Raw genomic sequence first — 21388 nt, 5'->3', positions numbered from 1 at the left:
GACATCAATAATATTAGAGATATTTAAGTGCATGCCTTAGATTCCTATGTGAATGTAGGTTCTTGGTGAGTAGGCACCACAATGTCTACAACATAGTCAGTGCTAATTAAATGTTGTTTGGATGAATGCCTACAATAAGTAAATAATATATTATTGTTTATGACCCTTTTATGCTAAACAAGTCAAAATAAAAATAAATCACTAAATACACAGCAGTGCTTGGAGTTGGCACAGAAAAAAACTTACAAAAGAGCTCAAACTTCAAAAATAACTACCGTGTACTCAGAAATGTTAGCCTGCTCATGATAAAACTGATTACTCCTGAAATGAACTGCAACCATTTTCTTGCATATGGCTCAAAAAAACTTTCTACTGATACAGTCTTTAAAAATAGCCATTTTTTCCCCCCAAATTGCTCAAACATTAATCTGCTTCCAATCTTGGAGCAAAATAAACTTCCAGTCTTTCTCTGGGGATAGGTGGTGATGTTTTCCCACATGAACTCACAGCTAAGCAGAGGGTTGGGTGTGTTCCAGAGCGAGTGCCACATTTTTAGTTTATTACAACAACGATGACAATTACAAAGATACAAGCACATGGCCCCGTCTAAAGCTTTTGTGGAAAGCATTACTGCAGTCACGCAACAAGACTTTCCACATTTAGTCAGACGTGCCTATTTACCCATCGAGGGAAGAAGATGTCTGAGCAATCAAACATGCCAAAAAGACATAATCTGTAAAGAACATGCTAGTTATTTTAGAAAGTAAACAAAGGCAAATATATGCCAGCAAATGTGTTTCATGTCTCTGAAATGACATTAATGAAAAAGAAAGTTTTCTTTTGGTGGTGATTGTTAAGCACACGCAGACTCACAGTCTTCTTAGCTCCCCTCCACAATGTCACTCCTCTCTATGCTTTTCCATCTTTCCCCTAGTGGAGAAAGAACTGCAACCATGACCTTCCTGCTTCTTATCTTTCAACATTCTCTTTGACTTTGGGACCAGAATAATATTCCTAAAAACGCAGGTTGTATCATGTTACAAGTTTTCACATGAATCTGAAGCACCCTCCACTGCATAGGATAATGAGTCAAGCCTTTCAAGGATGACCTCACTTGGAGCTGGAATGCCCACCCCCACCTCATAAAACTACATTCTTCGAGATACAGCTCAATTATTATGTTTCCAAAGAAGTATCCCAGCCTCAATTCAAAGCAATCTTTTCTCTGAATAGGGATATTTATTTTTTTCTGTGCTTTGTTTTGAATTACTTGCTTATAAATTATAAATGCCCCAAGGGCAGAGACTAGATTTAATTCATTTTTGTATCTTGCGAAGCATCTAATGCACTGGCTAACCAAGCAAGTTTTTATGTTTACTGAATCAATGCCTGAATAACAAATGAATTTCTTGAAAGTAAACATAAAATAGATTTAGGCATGAGTGCCTTTTCCTCATTGAAAATTCCTGATCTCAAAGTATAATCTCAATGAGGAAGATCCAAGTCAAGTTGTTGAGGAATATCATAAAACTGTAATCACTAAATCAGGAAATCCCATCAAACCAATGGTCTGCCTTCAAGGTTCCAAATGTCTCTTTGTACCCTGCTGGTTCTTCGTGTTCCATTCAAAACTAAGTTTAAAAATTCATCATGCTAGCTTCGCAATGACAAAACACCCAAAACAGAAAAACAGATTTGAAGTCAAGGTGAACTTTTTGGTTGCTGGTAAGTATTTTTCAAAATGGTACTTTCTTTCTTGTCTTTCAGAGACTTTTGAAAGCACAGCATCTTCAGTGTTTCATGTTACTACTGAAAAAAAACAGAGGTACAGAGAGATTAATCTACCCATGTCCACAGGATAGTAAGTAGTGGAGAAGGAATGTGAGAGGAGGAGCTTCACATTGGAGTTTGACTTTGACTCCTACTATGATGCCTTGACTTGGCCATTCTTTCAGTTGCCTCTTCTGTGGTCTGTTTTCTTCACTCCTCACAGGAATAATCTAAGAAGGAAGCTTTAGACCCCACCCCCACCCCCCAAAGTATAAAGTTTTAGCAAGGGCCTATCATTCCAGAATCTATTCTTGGAATTTTGTAACATGTCTTTCATATACATGAGGTCTGCCTTATCCAATGATGTGTTTTAATTTAGGGTAAAATATGTTTTTTCAAGCTGAAATAGAAATGTCTTAATTTTGAAAAAGCACATTATATTTATTCACTCTCCAGTAAATCAATTGCATATTTATGAAATTTTCTTTAAAAAGTCACGGAGGTGAAGTGCGGTAAAGGCAGGCCAGGAATTTGGCCAGACTAGGTATGCTCACCTGGGAGAGTTAGTGCCAGTAGAGCAGGAAGATAAATCCACACAGTTCAAGTTTGAAGACCAAAGTTACTCTTGTTAGTTTCAAAAGCAGTATTACCAACTCTTTTTATTATCTATTTTCTCTTTCCCAATCTGGATTGAGTTCTACCAATTTTCCTTTCAAATAACATCATGCATCAAAATGCTTCTTTAAGGCCAGCCCTTTCTTGATTGCCTCAGGATAAGCAATTTTCTTATACCATCATATGGTCCTTATATAGTACTGCCTTCAGTCATAGTTGTTCATGTGAATGGTACATATTAAATACCCAAATAAATGATTTTGAATAGAATTCAGTAAATATATTGCATATTCCCATATTGGTGCATTTAAAGTGCTGCCTTATCCAGCTCTATAGAACACTCACTTTCACAATACATGGTGCTAAGCGCTTGCATACAATAGGTGCTTAGCAAGAGAGCATTGAAGAGAATGATTAAATAAACCTTTCATTTTTTAAATCTTGTTGCTCTGATATCCCAGAGGTCTGGGCCTTTTCAGATAAGCAAAATATAAACTGAAATATTCAAACACTAGAAGTTTATGATACTCCTTTCCCTGCTTGAGGGCTGTGCAGGGGTTTGGGTCCATTCTATGAAGCCAAGATTGATAGAAAGGGTCTCTAATTCAGAAGTACAAGGAACAAGAGAGGTGAGATTAATTGTGTGTGCTTGGGTGGAATGGTAGGGGTTGGGGAGAAGGAACCTGGGTAGGTCACCATTGTAAGAGCTAGGTGATTAGAGACTAGAGGGAAATATTCAGTAGGGAATCTGATATGTAATAAGTCCAGGCTTCAGCAAATACCTAAGAAAAGTGCTATTCCCCCTATTTTTCATATACTCCCAAGGCAAGATGTATTGGAGAGCTGGTGCAAGTGTTCAGCCAGAGACAACATGGTACCTTCACATTTTTTTTTTCTCCTTCTCACATATTAACAAGGGACCTGTTAGCTTTTTCTTAAGATTAGTGTATCAGCTTTCAATTATTTATTAAGGCTCTCAGGTTAAATTAAAGCTGATCTTATCTTGCAATTCAGAAACGTCTTATACAATCTTGAACACCTTCGGGTGGGCACTAAAAATAAGTTTACAAGTGCATTTGTTTCAAAATGTCATATACCAAGATGAAAGGAGATGGCTGAGTACTATATAAAGTCTCTACCATGAACTCCCTGTTCAGTCCCACAGGCAGTGTCTGGTTCTGCAGACAGAAATGGAAGGAATAGCATTCTCCAAAACTCTTGGAGTCACTCTGCCACTTCTTTGCAGAATATGTGAAAGAAATAGTAAGGAAGGGCATCCTCCCTAACTCTACATAGATGCCAACATGAATTCAGTACAAGAGGACTCCAGACTCCTTGATATTCCTTGGGTCTCTTGAGTCCTATAGTATATAGATTATAGCAGAGGTAAAGATGACTCCCAGGGAAGCCCAATAGGATTCACAGGCAATGACAACTCCAAAGCTACAGAGCAGGAAATAAAATAGCAGTGATCGGTAAGCCAAGTTCATAAACACAAATGAGAGCTATTCCCTGGTGGTTTCTGGAACTAATGGAGAGAACTTTGCAAAGGGTTGAAGGCTTATATATTGGGAAACACTGAGTCAATGAAACAGGTGCTATCAATTGGCAGCTGTGAAGAACTGGGGATTTGGAGCCAGAGAGCCTGACTTTGAACCATTTTCTAGCCAGGTGATCACAGGTAAGGCATTTAACCTCACTAACCCCCCATTTCCTCCTCTGTAAAATAGGGGAAGGGTTGCATGTACACCTATGTATTCACTAATCTGCCTTGACCTATAGTGAAAGACGACTCTATTTCCTCCCCTACATTACAGTCTGTCTATCCGACTTCACTAGAGCCTTTCTAAGGAACAGGACTTGTTAAGCTAATTAGTCAGAAACTAGGAATTATGTTGGGCACAGTTGTGGTACCTTAATGTCAGATTCCATGACCCTCTTTTCCACTTCTGATCTCCCTTTAGGAAGTTGACTACACATTATGCTTTGTTTTAGCCTCTGTCTAAGCTTACGGCTGGGTGAGTAGACGTTGTTCTTCCTACCAAACCTTCTTCAGTCTCCCAAACCTCAGGTCTAAGCCATGTTCTCCAAACTGATTTCATAACACTTTTCCCCTGTGGGCTTTCCCAGACATTAATAATATCAGCACTTTCCCATTTGGCTGCTGATTCTTAGGTGCATGTGCTCTTTGGCTGGGAACTCTGGAGAAGAGAAGGGATGAGTGGTAGGATTTGGGCATTGAATCAGCCACACCTTAAACCACACCCAACATGTGTCAATGTGCCTTTTCATAGGATTTGAGGAGGATTAAATGAGAGAATGTAGGTAAAGTGCTAAGCACAGTTCCTGGCATATAACACCCATTCAATAAATGTTAATTATTGTTAATAATACACATGGATCGCAAATATTTGTCATCAGCAATTTGCACCCCATCAGAAAATTTCAGAGGTTTGGGAAAAATACTTTGGGGCTGGACATCTGAGCCTTTGATTGATGGAAAGTGCAATGAAATGGGTATTCTAAATGTACCATTAATCTTCTTTCTTCAGTTAAATAAGAAATGAAACTTTTTCTTATAGGCACCCTACCCTGTCTTCTGAGAGAATTCAGAAGTACAAGGAACTAATTCAGAAGTACAAGACATAATAATATCAGCACATTCCCATTTGGTTGGGAAGTTTTTTGTGGAATTGTGGAATTTTAGGGTTATACACACATATATACTTTTTCTTTGGCCTTTGGGTAGCCAATGTTGGTGAAGAGATATGCTCCAGACCTTTTGTGATAAATTCTGTTTAATAATGAAAAAATATGATATTGAGATATGGACACCTCCTCAAAAGAGTTTTCTTTCATTATACTAAAATTTCCTTTTACATTTCCTCTAGCAGTACTGAAGAATTGGGGGCAAGGGTTTGGTACTTGGAGAAAAGATGTGGTAGAAGCAATTGAGATTTGAAAAGTAGCCCCTAGCAGTGTGATAGAAGGTTAGGAGCTGCAGAGGGGACAGGCAGCCTTAGACCCCTTCTAGTGTGACTCTAGGAAGCATTGTTGTCTGATAGCCAATATTTCGTTCTCCCATTCTGGTTTTCAGTTCCCTCATGCTACTTTCATGTCGTTGGTAAAAAAAAAAAAAATGAACCTCATTTTCCATGCTTGAGGAATGGCAAGAGAGGAATATCCATGATCAGAAGAGTCAGAAGGAGAAGAGGATAAACTGTCTATCAAAGTGATGAGAGGCTTCAGAAGGTGAACTAAAGACCTGGCTAAAGCCATAAGCTGAATAATTAGAACATGTAAACATTTCCAAGGAATGATCAGAGGTACTGTTGTAGAAGCAGACTTCCTGCAATTATGTAGAGGGGGCATGTTTTATTGTGTTTCGATATAACAGGACAGGGCAATTTGGAAGGAAAGAGAACTTGAAATGTTACAGTAAAAACCTACAATTGAGCAGGATAGACCAATTTTGGAGAAGTTGTCCTGCTTCTGTTTCTTACTTTTTCTGTCCTTGAATATGTCCTCTTCACTCTCTAGGCTTCAGATTTCTCCCCAGTAAAATGAATGTCAAGGTATACTACCTATAAATATCTTTTGACTCTCAATATTATTAATTGCATTATTGTACATTTAATCAACCATGCAACTAAACAGTTGTGGGTCTCTCATGTGTCAGGCAACAGGAAATGAAAGTATGAATAAGAGATGACCCCCAAACTCAAGTACTTACATTTGAGGGGGAGGGACAAATGCATAGATTATTTGAATGTAGTGTAAATGTGTGCACAGAATCCTGTGGGAAAATAAAGCCAGCAGGGGTGCTATTTCAGATTGAGGATAGTTTCCCAGAGGAGACCGATGAACTAATTTTCAAAGTTGCTTCAAATTGTTAATTTGGTTCATAAACTCTTTCAAATTTCATATATATGTGTATCCATTTTTTCACAATATACAGCAAATGCAGGTGAGACCTCCCCTTACTAATAGCCTTTCTATAGAAAAGTCACAGATACAAGTTATGGAAGAACAGATTATTAAGCAATAGTAGCCATAGAAATATATCTGTGGAGTAGAGAACCAGTGGAGTGAAAGGCAATAGGCTGGTTTTCAGTAAACTAAGTTCTAATTCTGACAACCACTTACTTTGCCATGTGACCTTGTGCAATTCAGGAGACCACTTTGAACCTCATTTCCCTTTCAGTGAAAAGGAAATTATTCCCTTCTGTGTTTCCTCAGAGGGCTGGCAAGAAGATCAAATGAATACTGGATATGAAGGTGCTTTATAAAGTATAAAGGAGCTTTCTCATTGGTGCGGAATAGACTCTAAGAGTCTGGCCCTCATTTAAAGGCACCAGAAGAATGGCAGGTGCAGGAAGAGATGATTGCAGAGAAGTGGGCAGTGTTTTACTGAGTTGAGAGTTCCTAAACAATCACCTTAACAAGTGGGTGATTACAGTCCTAGGACAAGGATGTTGTAGGATGAGACTGTCCCCCAAGCAGTTCCATAGACCTGCATGATATCAATGTGCATGAGGGGAACAGGAAGAGCCATGGATGAAAAACAAGAAGGGCAGTGTCAGTGAGGGTCTGAGTATCACCCATCACACAAAGCGACAACTGCCAGAGCTCAGAGGGCTACAGAGAATGAGGACAGTCGCTGGATTGGGTTCAGACACATTCCTTAGGCCTTGCATCACACTCCGGGATGGTGATCTTTGCTCCTCTAAGCTTATCCTCTACTCAGACCCCCTGGATGTGTGCTTTCCAGGTGGCTGTATCTGCTTTCCTCCCAGAACGGATTACTCATTTGTGCTCTCTTAGCCATGCCATCAACACCAGGGAAAGCATCTGCCCCCATGCTGGGACAGAAGATCTTGATGCCCAACAGGTTATGAAACACACAAGCTCCACAAGCAGATTCCCTGGAAAGCGGACAGGGCTTGTGCAGCATGTCCATCACACCCTCGGTGTACCTAATGAATTTTTAATCTTGTTTGTATACATTCAGAGGTGCAGAGAGTCATGCTAGAAAGGGTGCTGGACCTTGAGTCATCTCAGATCCCCTAAGGGGAAAGGAAATCACTTTATATAGGAACTACTATTTGCTGGACCATATGCTAGGGCGTGTTCTCCAAATTTTGAAAATATCCTTAGAGCTGTGCTTTGAGGTAGTTATTTTTTATCACTACATTTCAGATGAGAGAACTGAGATCAGAGAGATTTATTATTTGACTAGTGAAAAAGTTGAAACCAGAAATTCAGTACAAATCTGGGTCACTGAAATGGCCTCAGCGTCCTCATCCAGAAAATGAAATCAGTGGTAGTTTCTACAAGTCCCTTCTGTCTCCAAAAACCTATGATCCTTTTAAGTTATGGACTCTGGCAATAAATTTTTTTTTTTGTACTGTAAGAGCTATTTATATCTCACTTCACAGTGTGTTTTCTCTTCCTAAGATATATTAGGTACTTACAAAATACTAGGAAGGTTGAATTGAATATGATTTTCAAAGCATCATTTTCCTTATCTATATAATGAGAATAATGGTTCTTGCATTACAGTCTCTTGAGGTTGCTATGATACTATAATGAAATCTTTTGTTTGGAAGTTTTTTTTATGTATTTACATATTCTTTATTATATTTAATGTATGTAATATGCATACAGATATACGTATACAAATAATACATGTGTGTGTGTGTATATATGTGTATATATATATATATATATACTAATTGCAATCAGTGATTTTGACAAAATGAACACTTAGCATCCAGAATGAAAATCAGAATATCCCCAGAATCTCAGAAGTCTCCTTCTGTTCTCTCCCAGTTATTACTCCTCTACCCCAAGGACAGCCACTTTACAGGTATCTAACAGTATAGATGAATGTTGCCTGCTGTTCTAGTTTGCAAGCTGCCAGAATGCAATGTGCCAGAAATGGAATGGCTTTTATAAAGGGAATTAATAAGTTACAAGTTTATAGTTCCAAGACTATAGAAATGTCCAAATTAAGGCATCCAGGGAAAGATACTTTAATTCAAGGAACTCTGTCATCTAGGGAGTCACTGGCTGGCATCTGCTGGTCTCTTGCTCTTGGGCTCCATTATTTTCAGTATCTGTTTCTGTGGGAGCTCTTCACTTGGTTTCTCCAGGGCTGGCTTTTATCTCTTGGCTCTCTCCAGGTTCTGGCTTATTTAACATCTCATGTCTGCTGGGCTCCAGGCATCTCCAAACATCCATGTCTCTGCTCTCTGCCTGTCAACTCTGCTTTGAAGTCTCCACTGGCTCCTTTGTCTCTGACTCTCTCCAAAATATTTTCTCTTTTAAAGAATTCCAGTAAATGAATCAAAGACCCAGCGGGAATGGGTGGAGTCACATCTCCATCTAATCCAAAGATCACATCCACAATTAGGTGTGTCACATCTCCATGGAGATAATCTAATCAAAAGTTTCCAACCTACAGTGCTGGATCAGGATTAAAAGAAATGGCTGCTCTCACAAGATTGCATCAGGATTAAAACATGGCTTCTCTGGAGCACATAATATTTTCCAACAAGCACACTTGCTTTCATACTATATTTGAAAGGAATAATACATAGGCCTACTATATTTGACTTCTTTTGCTCAATGAATTGTAAGTTTCATTCAATTTTTTGTATATAAGTTTAGATCATTCTTTCTCGTTGATGTATAATATTCCCATGTGTGAATATGCCACTATTTATGTATAAATCTTACTGACGATGGGCATCTGGGTAGTTTTCAGTCTTTGACTAGTGCACATAGTGCTTCTATGAAATCATACTACATGTCTTTTATGGACATATGGATGCATTTTATTGGATATATTCCTAGATGCTTATATGTTTATTTATATGTTTAACTTTAGTGGATGTTGCCAAAAAGTTTGCAAAGATATATCTATCTTATCAAGACCCACCCCAATGGGTGGAGACATGTTGTCACCTAATCCATTTTAACAATCACTCTTGATTAAATCACATCTCCAGGGAGATGATCTGATTGCAGTTTCAAACATACAGTATTGAATATGAATTATCCTGCCTTTACAAAATGGGATTTTGATTAAAACATGACTTTTCTAGGGTCCATACATTCTTTCAAACCAGCACAATAATTGTTTCTGAAAATTCATTACTAGGTATAGGAGAACTCTGGCCAGATGTGAAGCTAGAATTGTGATTGGTGGGATGAGGGAGACAATTAAGGAAAATTAAGGAAGAGTTGAAAACAAACAAGTGTGGGACTTTTTCACAGGTCAGATTCTCCATGAAGTGGAGTCTGACATGGAGATTTACAATGTAAAGCTAATTGGTGAGCGCTCTTGGGAATAAGACATGTAAAGAGGCAAGAAGGCAAGATTGGGCAGAAAGAGGAGTTGAATTGCAATGTAATAATACCAAAGGCTTCAGAAGATCTTACAGAGCAGGGTTGACCCTTCAGAGGTGTTCAAATTGGAGTGACATTTATATCCCCATTTGACTAGTCATTTGATGAGAGCTTCTTCTAGGGTGGAGTGACCTTAAACAAGGCAGTTATCTTTAACCTGCAGGCAATCCCAGGAGAAGAACATAGCTCAGAGCACTTAGCTGCCCAAACTCTCAGCGCATGAGAGAATGCATACTTTAGTCCTAAAGGGTGGCAGTTGGGTTCAGTGAGGTACATCATAGCATCTCTGACAACATTTAACTTCCATATGTGAAGAAATGAGTGCTCTTTTTCTCCAAAATATTCTTTCACAAATGGCTCTGTCATCTTTAATTTCTGAAACGCAATTAGGAATGCATGCTAACCCCAGGCCAGTTTCCTTGGTGACCTTGATGGCCTTTTTGCTATCTTTGTAAGTGATATCCCCAGCAGGCTGCCATTAAAATAAAGAATATTTTCAATATAACAGATGCTTTTATCGAGACAATTGTGCCAAGCCCTAGTGTCAAGTCATTCACACTCACCCCAACCTGGCCTCAAGCAAGTACTGACTTTCTTTCTGTGCCTATAGGTGTATTTTTTCTATAATTTCATACAGTTGAAATCATATAATACATAATCTTTAAGTTTGAGTTCTTTTACTTAATATAATGTTTTGAGAATCTCCCTGCTATTGTATATATTAATATTTTGTGTTTTTTTATGCCAAGTAGTATTCCATGGCATAGATATACCATAAATTGTTTTTCATCCAACAGTTGATGGACATTTAAGTTGTTTCCAGTTTTAAGCTATTGTGAATACTACTACTATAAATATTTTAATTCAAGTATTTGTGTGGTCATATGCTTTCATCTCTCTTTGGTAAATTCCTAAAAGTAGAATCCTAGGTCATGTTATAATATATATTTAACTTCATAAGTTACCGCCATAGTATTTTTCAATGTGGCAGTATAAGTTTTCATTCTCAGTAACACAATAAAAGAATTCCAGTTATTCCATATCCCCATCAACACTTGGTATTGTCATTCTTTTTAACTGAAGTTTGTCCATTTCATCCAAATTGTTAAATACATTAATTTCAAGTGATACATTCCCTTAGTATCTTTTTTTTGTTCTAAGTAATATCTCCCACTTCACACAATAATTGTAACCTGTGTCTTTTCTTTCTTTTCTTGATAAGTCTTCCAAGAGTTTGGATCAATTTTATTGATTTTTTTGAAGATAAGCTTATGTTTTTCATTGTTTTTCTATTGTTTGTTTTCTGTGTCACTACTTTCCACTCTTTATTATTTTCTTTTTACTATTTATTTTTGGTTCAATTATAGTTTTTAAACATTGTTATTGTGAAAGACAACATATATACAAAAATAATAAATTTCACAATATGTTGTAACAAGTAATTATAAAACAGATTTCAGTTTTGTATCGGTTAAATTTCCACAATTTTAGGTTTTTCCTTGTAGCTGCTCCAAGATACTAGAGGCTACAAGAAATATCAATATACTCATTCAGCAGTCATACTCATTTGTTAAATCCTACCTTGTTTGTTATAACTCCTTCGATCTCTCTCTCCCAATATTTAGTGGTATTTGTACTATGCCCATTCTACCTTTTTCATGTTGGAAAGGGCTGTCAATAATATGGGATAGGGGATGGAACTAATTGATGTTCTGGAGAGGCTGGCTCCTTTGGGTTTTAGTACTTAACAGGCCTAGGAACCCATTTTGAAGTTGTAGGTTTCTGGAAAGTAATCATAGCACATGGAACTTTTATAGATTCCCAGATACAGCCCTAGGTGTTCTTTAGGCTTGACAGGGATGGTTTTGGTTGAGGTTTGGCAAACCATGGTAAATAGCAATATTAAGCTGAAGCTTGCATAAGAGTAACCTCCAGAATAGCCACTGGACTCTATTTTAACTCTCTGAGCCATTGATACATTATTTTGTTATAATTCTTCCTCTCCTTTTGATCGGAAAAGCATTGTTGATCCCATGGTGTCAGTGCCAGGCTCATCTCTGGAATTCATATCCTATGTGGTCAGGGAGATTTTACCCCTGGATGTCATGTCCCATATAGGGGGAAGATAATTATTTTACTTGTAGCATTTGGCTTAGAAAGATAGGCCACATCTGAGCAACAAAAGAGGTCCACTGGAAGTAACTCTGAGGCCTAACCATAAGTAGGCTTGGCTTTTCTGCTACTTAAATAAGCTTTATAATAGCAAGCCTCAAGATCAAGACATGGCCTATGAACTTAAGAGACCCTAATGTTTGAGGCAGTATCAGGGTTTCCCAGTGGTAAAACTTAATAAATCCACATTTTTTTCCTCATGTCCATCAAGGGACTTTACCAATAATTTTTTACATATTTGCACAACATACTCTAGGATGTATCTAGGACGTATTTGTAGTCTTTACAGAATTACAAGCTCACATTCCCATTCTGGGCCCCTGTGTTTGGATTGTTTAAATGCTCTATCCAGACAGTTGAGTTAGGTTATGTGCCACAGAACACAAGAAAGAAAATTTTCTTTAGTCTCACTGGATATGTGAAATTCTAAAATACAGGCAATGTCCTCCTTACCCCTGAATTTTGATTTACCTTAGTTCCAACCCAATCAGCTTTATTCTTATCTCTAATTAAAGCCTGATCTCTTTTTCAGATTCCTCAACAGTTTTCACATTCCTTAACAGTTTTTGCAGTTTTGCATCTGAAAATCCAATGCTGATTTTCAGACCTGTAGAACTCCTACTCTGAGTCTTGGGTGTCACAAAGGTACCTAAAGTTCCAGGGAAATACCAGGTTATGCATATATAATGCAGCCTCTTAAAATCTAGAAAGAACAATTACAGCTCTGGACTAAATGTGACTGCTATAAAAGTTTACAATGTAGGCCCCAATTTTCTTAAAAAAGTTTTCTAAAAAAGACCATACAATATTTGCTCTTTTGTTTCTGGCTTATTTTGCATCACATAATGTCCCCTGGGTTCATTCACCTTGTTGCATGCCTCATGATTTTGTTCCTTTTGTAGCCACACAATATTCAATCATATTTATACAGTACAATTTGCCACTAAACTTCTCAGTCAGTCTATTCTTTAGCCATCTACATCCACTGGGCATCAACATTATAGCTGACCAAAGTCAATGGTCCATGTCTCACATTATTCCCACTTGGTGGTATATTCACCAACACTTTCAATTTTAGACAATTTACTAGCTCCCAAGAGAAAAATAATCAATAAACATGCCCTCCCCAAACAGAAAATCCAAACCTCCCCTTAACACTTGCCCCCCCCCCAAATTATTTACCCTTGGTATTTATGGGATACTGTTGATGTCTTCCTGTTAAATACAGACTATAGCATGGAATAGTAGTTTTCCCCGATACCCTGATAGTATTTATTCTTTGTACAAGACTCATACCTTTGAAGTACTCCATGAAGAACCTATTTATATTTGTATTAATCAGTGGAATCCATGGGTCTGTACAATGCCTTCAGTCATGTCCATCTTCAGCGTGGCAATATTACTTATAGACCTATTAATGAACTGCTTTACTTCTATCCAGTCCTATAGATTTATGTTCAACCTCATTAGCTAACTGTTCACCCATCTCTAGCTTCTGTGTATATCTAGGTCCCCTGAATTTCTATTATTATTAGACTCTGAGTTTATCTTTACCAAGGCCATAAAATCAAAATCATACACTATCCTTTTGTGTCTGGCTTATTTCACTCAGCATTGTGTCCTCAAGGTAGATCCATGTTGCTATGATGCTTCAGGACCTCATTTTTTCTTATTGCTACATAATGTTGTTGTATGTATATACCAAATTTTATCCAGGCATCTGTTGAGGGGCACTTGAACTGTTTTCATCTTTTAGCAATTGTGAATAAACCACTATGAACATCGGTGCGCAAATGTCTGTTTTGTGTCACTTCTTTCAGCTCTTCTCGGTCTATACCCAGTATTGCTATTGCCAGGTCATAGGGCAATTTGATATTTAGTTTTCTAAGGAATCACCAAACTGTCTCCCATAGCTGCTAAACCATTATACATTCCCCCCCCAGCCATGCATAAATGTTCCAATTTCTCCACATACACTCCAAAATTGATAGTTTCCTGTTTAATAGTTGCCATTCTTACAGGTGTGAGGTGGTATTTCATTGTATTTTTGGCCTTCATTTCCCTTATAGCTAATGAAAATGAGCATCTTTTCATGTGCTTTTTAGCCATCTGTATTTGCTCATCAGAAAAATGTCTATTCATATCTTTAACCCATTTTATAATTGGCTTGTTTGTTCTTTTGTTGTTGACTTCTATGATTGTTTTTATGTATATGGGCTTTCAAACCTTTATCCAATATGTGAGTTCCAAATATTTTCTCCCATTGAATTGGCTGCCTTTTCACCTCTTTGACAGTATAAGTCATAGAAGCATTTGATTTTGATGAATTCTCATTTATCTGTTTTTTCTTTCATTGGTTGTATTTTAGGTGTAAAATTTAGTAACCCATCTCCTATTACTAGGTCTTAAAGATGTTTCCCTATATTTTCTTCTAGGAGTTAGGCCTTTGATGCACTTTGCATTAATTTTTGTATAGGGTGTAAGATAAGTACCCTCTTTCATTCTTTTGGCTATTGCAATGTAGTTCTCCCATGCCCATTTATTGAAAAGACAATTGTGTCCAAGGTCAGTGGATTTGGAGATCTTGTTGAAGATCAGTTGACTGTTAATTTGATTGTCTATTTCCACACTGTTGTTTCAATTTCTTTGGTCAATTCTTCATCTGTGTGACAGTACCATACTGTTTTGACCATTGTAGCTTTATAATAAGCATTCAAATCATGAAGTGTTAATCTTCTCACTTCATTCTTCTATTATTTTTAGGGTTTTTTAAAAATCTATTCATGGTCTCTTTCTCTTCCAAATGAATTTGATAACTAATTTTTCCAAGTCATCAAAATTTGTTGTTGGACTTTTGATTTGTATTGCATTGAATCTGTAGATCTATTTGGGTAGAATTGACAACTTAATTACCTTTGACTATCCTATCCATGAGCAGGGAATGTCTTCCATCTATTTAGATCTTCTTTGATTTATTTTAGCAATGTTATGTAATTTTCTATGTACAGGTCCTTCACATCCCTGGTTAAGTTTATTCCTAGATGCTTGATTCTTTTAGCTGCTATTTTGAATGGATTTTTTTCCATATTTTAGCTGCTATTTTGAATGGATTTTTTTCCATAATTGTCTCCTCTTTTAGGTCATTGCATGTGTATAGAAACATTACTGATTTTTCATATCTTATATCCTGTCACTTTGCTGAATTTGTTTATTAGCTCAAAAAGCTTTGTCATAGATTTCTCAAGATTTTCCAAGGATAGTGTCATGTCATCTGCAAATAATGAAAGCCTAACTTCTTCCCTTCTGATTTGGATGCCTTTTATTTCTTTTCCTGCTTGATTGCTCTAGCTAGAACTTCTAATACAATATTAAATAATAGTAGTGACAGAGGATATCATTGTCTCATTCCTGATCTTAAAGGAAAGGCTTTCAGTCTCTCCCCATTGTGTACAATGCTGGCTATGAGTTTTTAATATATACCCATTATCATATTGAGGAAATTTCCTTCAATTCCTATCCTTTGAAGTGTTTTTATTAGAAAAGGATGCTGAATTTTCTTGAATGCTTTTCCAGGATCAATTGAAAGGATCATGTGATTTTTCCCTTTTGATTTGTTAATGTGCTGTGTTACATTGATTGATTTTCCTGTGTTGAACCACCCTTGCATTCCTGGTATAAACCCCACTTGATCATGTGTATAATTCTTTTGATGTGTCACTGGATTCAATTTGTTAATATTTTCTTGGGCATTTTTACATCTATATTTATTAGGGAGATTGGCCTGTAGTTTTTCTTTTTATAGCATCTTTACCCAGTTTTGGTATTAGAATTAGGTAGTATTCCTTTTGCCTCAATTTTTTGGAAGAGTTTGAGCAGCATTGGTATTAGCTGTTTTGGAGTGTTAGATAAAATTTCGCTGTGAAGGCATTTGGCCCTGGGCTTTTCTTTGTAGGAATATTTTTGATGACTGAATGAATCACTTTACTTGTGATTGGTTTGTTGAAATCTATTTCTTCTTGAGTCAGTGTAGAATATTCATGTATTTCTAGGAATTTGTGAATTTCATCTAGGTTGTCTAGTTTATTTATGTATAGTTTTTCATAGTATCCTCTTATTTATTTATTTATTTTTTTACTTCTTCAGGGTCCATTGTAACAACCCCCCTCCCATTTATGATTTTGTTTACTAGCATCTCTTTTTTTTTTTTTTCTTTGTCAGCCTAGGTAGGGGTCCATTGATTTTACTGATTTTCTCAAGAACCAACTTTTGTTTTTAATGATGATTTCTATTTTTTTTCTCCAATTCATTTAATTCTGCTTTAATCTTTCTTAGAGATTAAATCTTTCTTCTATTTGATTTGGGGGTAGTTTGCTGTTCTTTTTCTAGCTCCTTCAGGTGGGTAGTTTAGTCCTCAAGTTTTTTTCTTTCCTCTTTTTGATATAGGAATTTAGGCCAATAAATTTTCCTCTCAACATTGCCTTTCCCACGTTCCACAAGTTATGACATATCATATTCTAATTTTCATTCATATCCAGTTATTTCCCAATTTCTCTAGCAATTTCTTCTTTGACCTGCTGGTTGTTTAAGAGTGCATCATTTAATGTCCATATATTTGTCAAAGTTCTGCCTCTTTAGTGCTTATTGATTTCCAGCTTCATTCCATTGTGATTAGAGAAAGTGCTTTGAATAATTTCAATCTTTAAAAATTGACCGTTTTGTCCCCCAGCCTATGATCTATCCTGGAGAACATTCCATAAGCAGTAGAGAAGAATGCATTCCCTAAAATTTGGAGGTGTAACAATCTATGTCTGTTAAGTCTAATTCATTTATCAAATTGTTTGAGTTCTGTATTTCCTTGTTGCTTCTCTTGTTTGGTTGTTCTATCTACAAAGGAGAGTGGTGTATTGAAGTCTCCTACTATTATTACTGAAATGTCTATCACTTCCTTCAGTTTTGCCAGTCTTTGCCTCATGTACTTTGGAGCTCTTTTATTGGGAGCATAAACATTTATGATTGCTATTTGTTCTTGGTGAAATATTCCTTCTTAATATGTAGTGTCCTTCTTTGTCTCTTATGATGTCTTTACGTTTAGAGTCTATTTTGTCCGATATTTGTATAACTATTCCTGCTTTCTTTTGGTTACAACTTGCATGGAACATCTTTTTCCATCCCTCACTTCTAACTTATTTTTTTCCTTGGGACTAAGATGAGTCTCTTGTTAGCATGTGGATAGATCGTATTTCTTAATCATTTCTGCCAATTGATATCTTTTAATTGGTGAGTTCAGCCCATCAAAATTCAAAGTTATTTCTTTAAAGGCATTTCTTGCATCTACCATCTTATCCTTTCAATTTATTTTTATTTTATTTTTTCCTTTCAATTTATTTTATTTTAAATACTCTTAGGGAATTTCTTTAATAGATATTCTTAACCAAGATTTCTCATTAGCTTAAAATTCGATTCAATCTTTCCATTTCACTAGTGTTGTCTCTACTTCACTGTATTACATAAAAACACCTTCTCCAAACCAGCATTTCCAGCAATCATATGGTGAGCCCCAGGTCAGCCTCTTTGTTCCCCAGATGAACAAACTAGTTAATAAAGTTAATGCTTCTTTACTGCAAGGTAAAAGCTCCTAACTCATACATAATGGAAAAGGAATGAAACTTTTGCAAAGAACACTTTTTAAGAAGAGGTACTTTTTGCTTATGAAAAGAAAACTATGAGTCCTCTATAAATAATAAAAGAGTATATTTTACAAATAAGCACATGATTTGGAGTGAAGAATTCTGATGTTGCTCTGTAGGTCCAGGTTGTTAAAACTCTTTGTGTTTCTCCTGCAGGGCCCCTTCATCAGATAGCACAAAGCCTTTATTTAGAATGTCCACAATCCTCTACAATACAGGATTCCCCTTCAATCTCCTGACAAATCAATTGAGGTCTTCTTATTTTTCCAAAGTAGAAATCTCTCTCCTTCTTGAAGTCTTAGATGGTTAGTTTCAATACATTGAATTGCTGTATCAATTCTGCCTCCTCAATGGAGATGTCCATTGCCCACCCAGGATTCTTTTTCACCACACCTGGACCAGCCTGAGGAGTTGCAATAGTTCTCTGTGTTGCAGTGGGCCTCTGCAGACCTGCACTGCTAGAGCTAAGAATTTTCTTTAGTTTATTCAGAGTTGGAGTAAAAAGTGAGGGAGCCACTGCCGTCTCTTGACCTTGTCTAGTGGCTACAGGATTGTAGTCTTTTCCATCATAGTTTGCATCAAAAAACTTCTTGAGCAACTGAATAAATTCAAAATTGTCCTGAAACTTTCCTTTCACTAATTTGTTCACAGGAATTATTTCATCAACACCCATTCTCTTAAAACCTGCTTGTAGGGTGGGCCACGGTGGCTCAGCAGGCAGAGTTCTCACCCACCATGCCTGAGACCTCGGTTCGATATCTGGTGCCTGCTTATATGAAAAAAAAAAAGGGAAAACCTGTTGGTAATATTTTGACCTTCTGTATGCACTCATGTTCTAACTTGGCTTGGAATTTCACCTTCTTCAAGACAATGAAGCCAGGGTACAGCATGTCCATAAACTGACAATAGGCAGCCCCTAAGTACAACTGTTCAAGCTTTGTCACGTTCAACTGCAAACTCATTGATCCATGCCAGCATGTGATGTTGACTTAAGTTATCACTGATCATTGATGTTGAGTGTACATTCACTGCCATCTTCTTGGTCTAAGCCTTTACATTTCCCCATAGCATTGGAAGAATGCCTTCCACACAGTGGGCAATCATATTTATCTCAGCCACGACCCAGAAAACCTATCTTTGGTTTTTATTTGTCAGATCTATATATTCTTTTCCCTCCTTCTCTTTTCTCCTTTAAGTTATCCTTACTAGTACTTTTTCAATTCTGTATCCTTTTCCAGACCTCACTCTCATTTCTCTCTCTCTCTTTTTTTTCAGGGAGTGGAACTCCTTTTAATATTTCTTGTAGTGCCAGTCTATTATTGACAAAAATTCTCTCAGACTTTGTCTGCCTGTGAAAATTTTAATCTTTCCCTCACTTTTGAAGGGCAATTTGGCTGGATATATAATTATTGGCTTGTAGTCTTTCTCTTTTAGGATCTTAAATTTATCATGCCACTGCCTTCTCACCTCCATGATGCTTATTGAGTAGTCCTTTCTGGTTTTCCTTGTATGTGGTGAGTTGCTTTCCTCTTGCCATTTTCAAGATTTTCTGCTTCTCTTCAAAATTTGACAGACTGATTACTATATGTCTTGGGGTAAGCCTATTTGGCTTGATTCTATTAGGGGTTCATTTTTAAAATTTGCACATTTATGTCTTTTAAAAGGGTTAGGAAATTTCCCCATATTATCTCCTCAGCTAATATTCCTAGCCCTTCTTCTTATCCCTTTCTTCTTTTTCTGGGACAATGATTCTTACATTTGTGTGCTTCGTGTTGTCCATCATTTTCCTGAGATCCGCTTCAAATTTTTCCATCTTTTTTTGCTATTTGTTCTTTTGCACATCTGAATTCAATTGTCCTGTCCTATTGCTTGCTTATTCTTTCTTCTGCCTCTTGAATCTACTGTTGTGTGTCTCTAATATATTTTTTATTTGGTCTGCATTATTTATGCTACTTTTCTACTTATTCTTTCAAACTCTTATTTATTCTCTTCTTTCATCTTATTGATATCTTTTGTCATTAGTCAACCCATTGACTTTATTTAGGAGAGCTGTGTGTTTGACTAGTTTTTCCAAAGTCTGTGTGTCCTCCAGTGTTTTAATTTGGTCACTAGGCTGGGCTATATCTGTCTGTGTCTTCCTCAGCTTTATGATTTACTGTTGACTGTGAGGCACTTAATTATTTTGATAGAGTTACTTTGGAAGTAGATTTACCTCAGTTGTCTAAGGTTTTGTATCTGTGGGGTGGGCATGAGGTGGGGTGCAGGGTGTAGGGCTATGTGTAAGGTAGGGATGTTGCACTGGGGATGTAAGGTGCAGGGTAGAGTGTCAAGGTGGTTGCATGGGGAACATGGGAGTGGAGTTCAGCACAGGCAGGCCTTGGAACACAGGAGTAGAGTGTGGCAGAGGGGACATGGAGGCAGGGCACAGTGGGAGGCACATCACGGGGGCTATGCAGGTGCGTGGGACACAGGGGGACTGAGTGTGAGGCACAGGGTGGCATGGCATGGGGACTGGAGGGCTTGGTGCAGATGTGTGGCTGTGGCTGTTTGGGGGATTGGCCATGGTTTCCCATATGCAAGGTGCACAGGGGTTGGAGAGGCAGATTGCAGGTGTGTGTGTGTGTTTGTGTGTGTGTGTGTGTGTGTGTGTGTGTGTGTGTGTGTGCGGGGATGCAGGGCTTAGGTGTGTAGGTGCATGGGTGTGGGGCAGTCAAGGAGCACAGCTTGGCTTGCTTCTTCATCCCTGCCTCCCTGTCCATATACTCTTGGGGCTCTGAGCCTTCATTTGGAAAGGGGTAGGATCATTGCATAGTTGGGTGGTCTATATGAACAGGGAAAGCTTGTTTACTGACTTCCAGATTCATCAAGGAAGCTTCAGATTGCAGAGCTGAGGAGGCTGATACCCAAGCTGGCTGTGGAGCAGGCACTTTCCTGGGATATCTCTCATCCCCCAATGGAGCCCACTCACCCTGTTCTCTGCATCTCTATTCCTCAACTTTCTTATCCAGGACCTCCCTAGGCAGTGTAGAAGACCCTTGTATTAGTTTGTAAGGTGTCAGAATGCAATATATCAGAAATGAAATGGCTTTTATAAAGGGAACTTAGTAAGTTACAAGTTTATGGTTCTAAGTCTTTGAAAATGTCCAAACTTAGGCATCCAGGGAAATAAAACTTAATTCAAGAAACACCAATGCGTCTGTAACACCTCTCAGCTGGGAAGGCATTCTGGCCCCTTGCTGTTTCCTTGCTCCAGGGCTGCATTGCCTTCAACCTCTCTGTTCTTGTAAGGGTTCCTTACTTTGCTTCTCTAGGGCTGGCTTTCATCTGTTGGCTTCCCTTGGCTCTCTCCAGGATTTGTGTAACATCTCATGGCAATGTTTGGTGGGCTTCAAGTATCTCCAAACATCTGTGTCTCTGTTCTGTGAAGCAACTGTTCTCCAAGCATCTCTGTTGGCTCTGTTGTTTTATAAGTTTCTCCAAAATGTTTCCCCTCTTAAAGACTCTAGTAAATTATTCAAAATCTACCTGGAATGGGTAGTCACATCTTCATCAGGTCAAAAGGTCACACTCACAACTGGGTGTGTCACATCTCTGTGAAGAAAACCTAATCAATAGTTTCCAACCTAGGGTATTGTATCAGGATTAAAAGAAATGGCTCCTTCACAAGATTAGGTCAGGATTAAAACATGGCTTTCCTGGGGTACATAATATATTCACACTAACACACCCCT

General features: G+C 37.6%; 1 pseudogene; it reads right to left on the bottom strand.

Moving 5' to 3' along the window:
* Positions 1-17786: 17786 nt before the first annotated feature.
* On the bottom strand, positions 17787-18692 carry LOC143647798 (microtubule-associated protein RP/EB family member 1-like; annotated as a pseudogene).
* Positions 18693-21388: the final 2696 nt, after the last annotated feature.

Source organism: Tamandua tetradactyla, chromosome 10 (genome assembly GCF_023851605.1).
Source record: "Tamandua tetradactyla isolate mTamTet1 chromosome 10, mTamTet1.pri, whole genome shotgun sequence".
Lineage (NCBI taxonomy): Eukaryota > Metazoa > Chordata > Mammalia > Pilosa > Myrmecophagidae > Tamandua > Tamandua tetradactyla.
Note: the sequence above shows the minus strand (reverse complement) of the source record. Positions and strands in the feature narration are given on the sequence as shown.